Source organism: Lampris incognitus, chromosome 7 (assembly GCF_029633865.1).
Source record: "Lampris incognitus isolate fLamInc1 chromosome 7, fLamInc1.hap2, whole genome shotgun sequence".
Classification (NCBI taxonomy): domain Eukaryota; kingdom Metazoa; phylum Chordata; class Actinopteri; order Lampriformes; family Lampridae; genus Lampris; species Lampris incognitus.
In genome coordinates this window covers 65,277,939-65,288,095 of record NC_079217.1, presented here as the reverse complement: position 1 = coordinate 65,288,095, position 10,157 = coordinate 65,277,939, and positions in this window count along the sequence as shown.

The window sequence follows — 10,157 nt, the reverse complement described above, 5'->3', positions numbered from 1 at the left end:
AGAGACAGACAGGTTTGTGGAGGTGGGCTGGTTTGGATGTGGCCTGGACGGAGAGAGACAGACAGGTTTGTGGAGGTGGCCTGGACGGAGAGAGACAGACAGGTTTGTGGAGGTGGTCTGGACGGAGAGAGACAGACAGGTTTGTGGAGGTGGTCTGGACGGAGAGAGACAGACAGGTTTGTGGAGGTGGTCTGGACGGAGAGAGACAGACAGGTTTGTGGAGGTGGGGCTGGTTTGATCTGAATATCAAAGCGTCCTCAGGGAGACAGAGACGGATATGAACCAACAACACACAAACGTAGCTGCAAGTTCCCACAGAATAAGTAATAAGTTGTCCGTCTCCACCTCTCAGACAGCGTCACGGATGATCGAGAGCTGACGGAGAGGGAGAGAGAGGGAGAGAGAGGGAGAGAGAGGGAGAGAGAGGGAGACGGGGGGGGGGGTCTCAGGGTCTGTACTCCTCACTCTTAGGAGCAACAAGTACAAACCCAGATTTCCTGAGAAATATGAACGACCAAGACGTCACGGGGCTGACTGAAACATGGTGTGGTGCAGATGTGGACTGTCCCGCTGGCTGTGGGGACGTTTTACTGCCCCGCTTAAGCAGACACACGTCAAACCTGGCAGAGACTCGGCTGGTCTGATTATCCGGGACAGAGACTCGGCTGGTCTGATTATCCGGGACAGAGACTCGGCTGGTCTGATTATCCGGGACAGAGACTCGGCTGGTCTGATTATCCGGGACAGAGACTCGGCTAGTCTGATTATCCGGGACAGAGACTCGGCTAGTCTGATTATCCGGGACAGAGACTCGGCTAGTCTGATTATCCGGGACAGAGACTCGGCTGGTCTGATTATCCGGGACAGAGACTCGGCTGGTCTGATTATCCGGGACAGAGACTCGGCTAGTCTGATTATCCGGGACAGAGACTCGGCTAGTCTGATTATCCGGGACAGAGACTCGGCTAGTCTGATTATCCGGGACAGAGACTCGGCTAGTCTGATTATCCGGGACAGAGACTCGGCTGGTCTGATTATCCGGGACAGAGACTCGGCTGGTCTGATTATCCGGGACAGAGACTCGGCTGGTCTGATTATCCGGGACAGAGACTCGGCTGGTCTGATTATCCGGGACAGAGACTCGGCTGGTCTGATTATCCGGGACAGAGACTCGGCTGGTCTGATTATCCGGGACAGAGACTCGGCTGGTCTGATTATCCGGGACAGAGACTCGGCTGGTCTGATTATCCGGGACAGAGGAAGCTTATTAAAAAAGGACCAACACACATTTGGCTCTAGCTCAGAAAGGACAATATTTACTGTGACAGCGACCTGCACATTTGTACAGCGTACCCCCACCCCCACCCCCACCCCGTCCTCGTGGAGTCACCATATTATGACGATCAGGTCTTCAGCCGTCCCCACACACACCAGCCGTGTCCAGGCTCAGGGGAATGTGCTGCTGTGTGGGGAACTGAGTGCCAGGACAGGTTCAGAGCCAGACTGCATTGAGGCTCAGGGAAATGGCCACATGTTCAGGCAACCCTCTCTGTACCTTACCCCCACCTCTACCTCTCTGTACCTTACCCCCACCTCTACCTCTCTGTACCTTACCCCCACCTCTACCTCTCTGTACCTTACCCCCACCTCTACCTCTCTGTACCTTACCCCCACCTCTACCTCTCTGTACCTTACCCCCACCTCTACCTCTCTGTACCTTACCCCCACCTCTACCTCTCTGTACCTTACCCCCACCTCTACCTCTCTGTACCTTACCCCCACCTCTACCTCTCTATACCATACCCCCACCTCTACCTCTCTGTACCTTACCCCCACCACTACCTCTCTGTACCTTACCCCCACCTCTACCTCTCTGTACCTTACCCCCACCTCTACCTCTCTGTACCTTACCCCCACCTCTACCTCTCTGTACCTTACCCCCACCTCTACCTCTCTGTACCTTACCCCCACCTCTACCTCTCTGTACCTTACCCCCACCTCTACCTCTCTGTACCTTACCCCCACCACTACCCCTCTGTACCTTACCCCCACCTCTACCTCTCCGTACCTTACCCCCACCTCTACCTCTCTGTACCTTACCCCCACCACTACCTCTCTATACCTTACCCCCACCTCTACCTCTCTATACCTTACCCCCACCTCTACCTCTCTATACCTTACCCCCACCTCTACCTCTCCGTACCTTACCCCCACCACTACCTCTCTGTACCTTACCCCCACCACTACCTCTCTATACCTTACCCCCACCTCTACCTCTCTGTACCTTACCCCCACCACTACCTCTCTATACCTTACCCCCACCTCTACCTCTCTGTACCTTACCCCCACCTCTACCTCTCTGTACCTTACCCCCACCTCTACCTCTCTGTACCTTACCCCCACCTCTACCTCTCTGTACCTTACCCCCACCTCTACCTCTCTGTACCTTACCCCCACCTCTACCTCTCTGTACCTTACCCCCACCTCTACCTCTCTGTACCTTACCCCCACCACTACCTCTCTGTACCTTACCCCCACCTCTACCTCTCTGTACCTTACCCCCACCACTACCTCTCTATACCATACCCCCACCTCTACCTCTCTGTACCTTACCCCCACCTCTACCTCTCTGTACCTTACCCCCACCACTACCTCTCTGTACCTTATCCCCCACCTCTACCTCTCTGTACCTTACCCCCACCTCTACCTCTCTGTACCTTACCCCCACCTCTACCTCTCTGTACCTTACCCCCACCACTACCTCTCTGTACCTTACCCCCACCACTACCTCTCTATACCTTACCCCCACCACTACCGCTCTGTACCTTACCCCCACCACTACCTCTCTGTACCTTACCCCCACCTCTACCTCTCTGTACCTTACCCCCACCTCTACCTCTCTGTACCTTACCCCCACCACTACCTCTCTATACCTTACCCCCACCACTACCGCTCTGTACCTTACCCCCACCTCTACCTCTCTGTACCTTACCCCCACCACTACCTCTCTGTACCTTACCCCCACCTCTACCTCTCTGTACCTTACCCCCACCACTACCTCTCTGTACCTTACCCCCACCACTACCGCTCTGTACCTTACCCCCCCCACCTCTACCTCTCTGTACCTTACCCCCAGCACTACCTCTCTGTACCTTACCCCCACCACTACCGCTCTGTACCTTACCCCCCCCCCACTACCTCTCTGTACCTTACCCCCACCACTGCCTCTCTGTACCTTACCCCCACCACTACCTCTCTGTACCTTACCCCCACCACTACCTCTCTATACCATACCCCCACCACTACCTCTCTGTACCTTATCCCCACCACTACCTCTCTGTACCTTAACCCCACCTCTACCTCTCTATACCTTACCCCCACCTCTACCTCTCTATACCTTACCCCCACCTCTTCCTCTCTGTACCTTATCCCCACCACTACCTCTCTGTACCTTATCCCCACCACTACCTCTCTGTACCTTATCCCCACCGCCACCTCTCTGTACCTTACCCCCACCACTACGTCTCTGTACCTTACCCCCACCACTACCTCTCTATACCATACCCCCACCACTACCTCTCTGTACCTTACCCCCACCACTACCTCTCTGTACCATACCCCCACCACTAACTCTCTGTACCATACCCCCACCACTAACTCTCTGTACCATACCCCCACCACTACCTCTCTGTACCTTACCCCCACCTCTACCTCTCTGTACCATACCCCCACCACTACAAAAAGACACAACCTGTCTCTCTCTCACTCTTATCCCCACCACTACAAAAAGACACAACCTGTCTCTCTCTCACTCTTATCCCCACCACTACAAAAAGACACAACCTGTCTCTCTCTCACTCTTATCCACTACAAAAAGACACAACCCTGATAGTGTTGTAAACAAAAACGGGAATGAGTTAGTACACCTCTGTCGAGCCTTACGCCTGTATATGCTTAATGGTAGGATCAGAGGAGACTCTTTAGGCCGGTTCACTTACCGCTCAGCTCTTGGGACTAGTGTAGTTGACTATGCCATCACCGACATTGACCCCTCCTTCATTATTGCATTCATTGTCAAACCACAGACACCATTCTCAGACCACTGCCAGATAAATGTGTTCTTAAAACGAATTGGTCAACAAAGGAACACCCAGTCACTGTCCTGCGAACTGTTCAGATTAAACCCCACATACAGGCCTTCCATACCCAACACAGTGCCTTGAGCAAGAGTCAGATTCGCTTTCTACCAAATCACCGCACTACCAGATGACATCTACACTCTACACACCCTAATTAATCATCTACACCCTACACACCCTAATTAATCTACATGTTCACCAAAAAAATAAAGGAAATATATTTGCATGCTTCATTGATTTAAGAAAGCATTTGATTCTATCTGGAATGATGGCTTATACTATCAAATCATTCAAAGTGCCATAGGGGGTAAAGTGTTTGACATAATCAAATTTATATATTTGGAAAATAAGTGGGAAGTAAAACTTGGCGAAAAAAGAACAGAATACTTCACTCAATGGCGAGGGGTGAGACAGGGCTGCAGTTTGAGTCCAACCCTGTTCAATATCGACATCAGCGAGTTAGTGGTGTTGCTGGAACAATCTGCAGCTGCTGGCCTCACCCTAAACAACACAGAAGTTAAATTCCTGCTCTATGCAGATGACCTGGTGCTGCTGTCACCCACAGAACAGGGTCTACGGCAGCATCTGGATCTGCTAGAGAAATAGTGTCAGAACAGGGCCCTGGCAGTAAACTTAAAAAAGACAAAAATTATGATCTTCTAGAAGAAGCCCAGGTGTCAGGAAAGTAGACACCTATTTACTCTAGGTAACACCGCCCTAGAGCACACGTTAAGTTATGATGACCTGGGACTGAGGGTCAGTGCCTCAGGAAGCTTTGGCAGTGAATGCCCTTAAAGAGAAAGCCCGAACAGCTTTCTATGCAATAAAAAGGAAATTCTATAAAACAGAATCTGGTCCAAAATCTTTGACAGTGTCCTCCTGCCCATTGCAGTATATGGAAGTGAAGTATGGGGTCCACTCAGTCAGCAAGACTGCACTAGATGGGACAAACATCCTGTCGAAACTTGCTAAACGTACAAAGGAAAACACCAACAGATGCATGCAGGGCAGAATCAGGCCGTTTCCCATTGATAATAAATATCCAAAACAGATCACTTAGTACATTCTGGATGCACCTTAAATCAAGTCCCCACCACACACTGCAGTTTACAGCAGTCCAGATCCAGGAGCTAACAAAGAGTCCCTTCAGTCAGCTGGTTGTGAAACTAGCTGACCCCGTAACCACAGACACAGATTTAGTTTCAGACCAGCGCTGCTAACCAACCACAGACTAGAGTAAACCACATCATCACACAATGCAACAACTCATATGTGGAACACTGGGACATAGAAACCAAATGACAACACAAACGAGAGTGTTATGGGGCCTAAAAAGAGAAGAAAAACTGGCTGACTGTCTGTCCACTGTCAGAGACAGTCAGCAGAGACACATCCTTACCAAGTACAGGCTCACTGACCACAGTCTAGCCACTGACAACGGCAGACACACACAACATCTTGGCTACCAAAAGAGCAAAGAATATGTGGTCCCTGTACGGCAGGTGAGGTGGGGACAGAGATGCACTTCCTGCTAAATTGTGAGACATTCCAGAACATAAGAGAAAAATACCAGGAGACATTTGAAAACCAGATTCCAAATGTTCTACTGCTAGATGAGAAAGAACAACAGCCACTTATTTTAGGAGAGGGTCAAAGGTCACACCTTGCAGCACAATAGGTGTCAGAATGCCATAGCCTAAGGGTCAGTGACACTCCCAATTACTGTTCCAATTACTGTCAATTACTGTTCAAATACTATTCTATGTTTCTACCAGCTCTATCTAGTCCTTTTTCCATTTATTTAAAAAAATATCGTTTAATACTCTATTATCTATTTCCCTGTCACCTGCTTTGGCAACATTGTAGTTAATGCAGTCATGCCAATAAAGCATCACTGAATTGAAACTGAATTGAATTGAGAGAGAGAGAGAGAGCGAGAGAGAGAGAGAGAGAGAGAGAGAGAGAGAGAGAGAGAGAGAGAGAGGGAAGGACAGAGAGGGAGAGAGGGGGGACAGAGGGAGAGAGGGAGGGAAGGACAGAGAGGGAGAGGGGGGGGACAGAGGGAGAGAGGGATGGAAGGACAGAGAGGGGGGAGGACAGAGAGAGGGAGAGGGGGAGGAGCGAGAGAAAGAGAGAGAGAGGATAATTCTGGTGGCCGCGTTGAGAAACCTGACTTCATAGAAAACCTGTGAGGAAATCTAATTTATTATTTTTACCCAACATACTTTTGTTGTTCAGTTTATCATTGTGTTAACAGACACACACACACACACACACACACACAGTTTTGTGAATGGTTTTGATATTGCTCACAAAAATGACTCAATTTCCCAGAAGCCAGTGTGGTGATAAGTGGGCAGGTCAAAGGTCAGGCTTCAGCCTCCCAGGACCGTGTGGTGATGAATGCTAAGAGGGATTCCTTCCATTTACGAGAACTAGAGCCTGAGGCGTTTCCCCGTGGGCGGGTGGAGCGGGTGGAGCGGGCGGAGCGGGCAGACCGGTGAGGGAGATGTGGTGGTGGAGATCCATCCATTATCCCAACCGCTTATCCTGCTCTCAGGGTCGCGGGGGGAGGCTGGAGCCCATCCCAGCAGTCAGTGGGCGGCGGGCGGGCGGGCGGGGAGACACCCTGGACAGGCCGCCAGGCTGTCACCGGGCCTGAGTAATACGTCAACAGAGCGTGCCAAACACAACGGCGACACAATGGAGACAACACACACAGAAAGACAAGCAACACAGGATGCTGCTGGAAGAGTGAAGGAATGTAACCACCCAAACAGGCCGGTCACACGTGGCACGTGAGCCAGATGTGATGGAGACGTCACCTTCGTTCAGACATCCTGACCGCCGCTTTCTCCCGGCTATTTCCCCGCTAGCATTTTCACAGCCGTCAGCTTTTAATGTGTTGCTGTTGTGTAACTGTGCGGCACGGCGGCGCAGTGGTTAGCGCAGTTGCCTCACAGCAAGAAGGCCCTGGGTTCGAGCCCCGGGGTAGTCCAGCCTTGGGGGTGGTCCCGGGTCGTCCTCTGTGTGGAGTTTGCGTGTTCTCCCCGTGTCTGCGTGGGTTTCCTCCGGGGGTCCGGTTTCCTCCCACAGTCCAAAGACCTGTAGGTCAGGTGACTCAGTGTCCTACATTGTCCCTGGGTGTGAATGTGTGTATGTGTGGGGGGGGTCCTGTGATGGCCCGGCGGCCTGTCCAGGGTGTCCGCCCGCCTGCAGCCCAGTGACTGCTGGGATAGGCTCCAGCATCCCCGTGACCCTGAGAGCAGGATGAGCGGTGGGGATAATGGATGGATGGATGGATGTTGTGTAACTGTTCCTGTCGATGTTATTTTCCACCGGTGCCGGAGGGGTGGGCCACTCCCGCCCCGTGTTCTGATGTGACGGAGCCACACAGGAAACGAGTCTGCTGCCAGAGGAAAAGAAACGCTAGAAGAAGAAAAGGAAGGCCACAGTCACGCGCATATACCTCTTCGCCACATCTCTAGAAGTGTGGAGAGCTTCACCCAGCGAGCCTCAAAGTGACGCGAACTTCCTCCTTCGTTTGAGTTCTCTTCCTTTTCTCAGCACCTGACTCGTGTTTACGAAACCGGGCACTCTCTCGCGCAGCCGACATCGCTTCCCTTCTTCTTCTTCTTCTTCTTCTTCTTCCTTGCAGGGAGAACATGAAGAAACCTGAATAATTTGTCAGGTTGTGTCATGTGACCTTGACGCTGCATGATGGAGTTGACCGAAGAACAGCCGTGAAACAAACGACCCGCAGGGCTGCGGACCGGCCGCGAGCCCCTGCGGCGGTTCGGTGAGAGACGCGCAATGTTTCCTACAACTACCATCGAAGTCAACGGCAGCAGTCTGGTTGTAGTGGTCAGCTCCCAGTTCATCTCATCTCATCTCATCAGCGGCTTCTCCGGGATCGGGTCGCGGTGGCAGCAAGCTAAGTAGGCCACTTCAGACGTCCCTCTCCCCAGGAACACCCTCCAGCTGGGGATCCCAAGGCCTTCCCAGGCCAGATTGGACATGTAGTGACTCCAGCGAATTCTGGGTCTACTCCGGGGTCTCCTCCCAGTTGGACGTGCCGGAAAACCCCCAAAGGAAGGCGCCCAGGAGGCATCCTGATCAGATGCCTTTCGATGTGAAGGAGCAGCGGCTCTACTCCGAGCTCCCTCCGGATGTCCCAGCTCCTCACCCTATCTCTAAGGCTGAGCCCAGACACCCTACGGAGGAAACTCATTTCAGCCGCTTGTATCCGCGATCTCACCCTTTCGGTCACCACCCAAAGCTCATGACCATAGGTGAGGGTTGGAACGAGGACTGACTGGTAAAGTGAGAGCTTTGCCTTCTGGCTCAGCTCCCTCTTCACCACAACGGTGCGGTACAACGTCCACATTACTGCTGATGCTGCACCAATCGTTGACGCGAGGAGGTATCAGTGAGTCGTTCGAGGTTGAGCTTTGGGCGGCTCTGCTTTTTCTGAACCCTTCTTTTCCAGTGAAGATGGCTGGACAAGGTGGAGCGGATAAGGCGGTGGTCAGTCCAGCGGTCATCTGCACTGATCATGACTCTGGTGTTGAATCAAGTGCAAGTGGACTTGGTATATATCCGTGAAGACGTGTCGCCTCTCATCCAAGAGGCTTCCTCAGTTCCTGCCTTTCTGACTAGACCAAGCTGGTCTGACTGGCTGCTGATGAGACTCAGAATTTACCCTCTAGGAGTCGTTGTCCAGAGCTATTGATATGTGTGGCTCGGGCGCTGGTAAACATCGGATCACAAAGAGCCACGGGGGAGAGAGGGAGAGACAGACAGAGAGAGGGGGGGGGGGAGGGAGAGAGACAGAGGGGGGGAGAGACAGACAGAGAGAGAGGGGGGGGGGGAGACGGAGAGAGAGGGGAGGAGAGAGGGAGAGACAGAGAGAGGGGGGAGAGAGGGAGAGACAGAGAGAGAGGGGGGAGAGAGGGAGAGACAGAGGGGGGAGAGAGGGAGAGAGAGGGGGGGGGGAGACAGAGAGAGAGGGGGGAGAGAGGGAGAGAGGGGGAGGAGAGAGGGAGAGACAGAGAGAGGGGGGAGAGAGGGAGAGACAGAGGGGGGGGAGAGGGAGAGACAGAGGGGGGGAGAGACAGACAGAGAGAGGGGGGGGGGAGACGGAGAGAGAGGGGAGGAGAGAGGGAGAGACAGAGAGAGGGGGGAGAGAGGGAGAGACAGAGGGGGGGGGGGAGAGACAGAGGGGGGGGAGAGACAGACAGAGAGAGAGGGGGGGGGGAGACGGAGAGAGAGGGGAGGAGAGAGGGAGAGACAGAGAGAGGGGGGAGAGAGGGAGAGACAGAGAGAGAGGGGGGAGAGAGGGAGAGAGAGAGACAGCAAGAGGGAGAGAGAGGGGGGGGGAGACAGAGAGAGAGGGGGGAGAGAGGGAGAGAGAGAGACAGCAAGAGGGAGAGAGAGAGGGGGGAGGGAGAGACAGAGAGAGAGGGGGGAGAGAGGGAGAGAGACAGCAAGAGGGAGAGAGAGAGGGGGGGGAGACAGAGAGAGAGACAGCAAGAGGGAGAGAGAGAGAGAGAGAGGGGAGAGAGAGGGAGAGAGACAGCAAGAGGGAGAGAGAGAGGGGGGGGGGGGAGGGAGAGAGACAGCAAGAGGGAGAGAGAGGGGGGGGGGAGAGAGAGAGAGAGAGAGAGAGAGAGAGGGGGGGGGGGAGGGAGGGAGAGAGACAGCAAGAGGGAGAGAGAGAGAGGGGGGGAGAGAGAGAGAGAGAGAGAGAGAGAGAGAGGGGGGGAGAGAGGATGTGAGTCCATTCAGATGTTGACTTGTCTGTCCGCCTCAATGTCGCCAAAGGAAGAGAGAGAGAGAGGAGGATGGCACAAAGGATGACGCCAGCCCATCCTACACACACACACACACACACACAGACACACACACACAGACACACACACACACACACACACACACACACACAGACACACACACACACACACACACAGACACACACACACACACACAGACACAGACACACACACACACACACACACA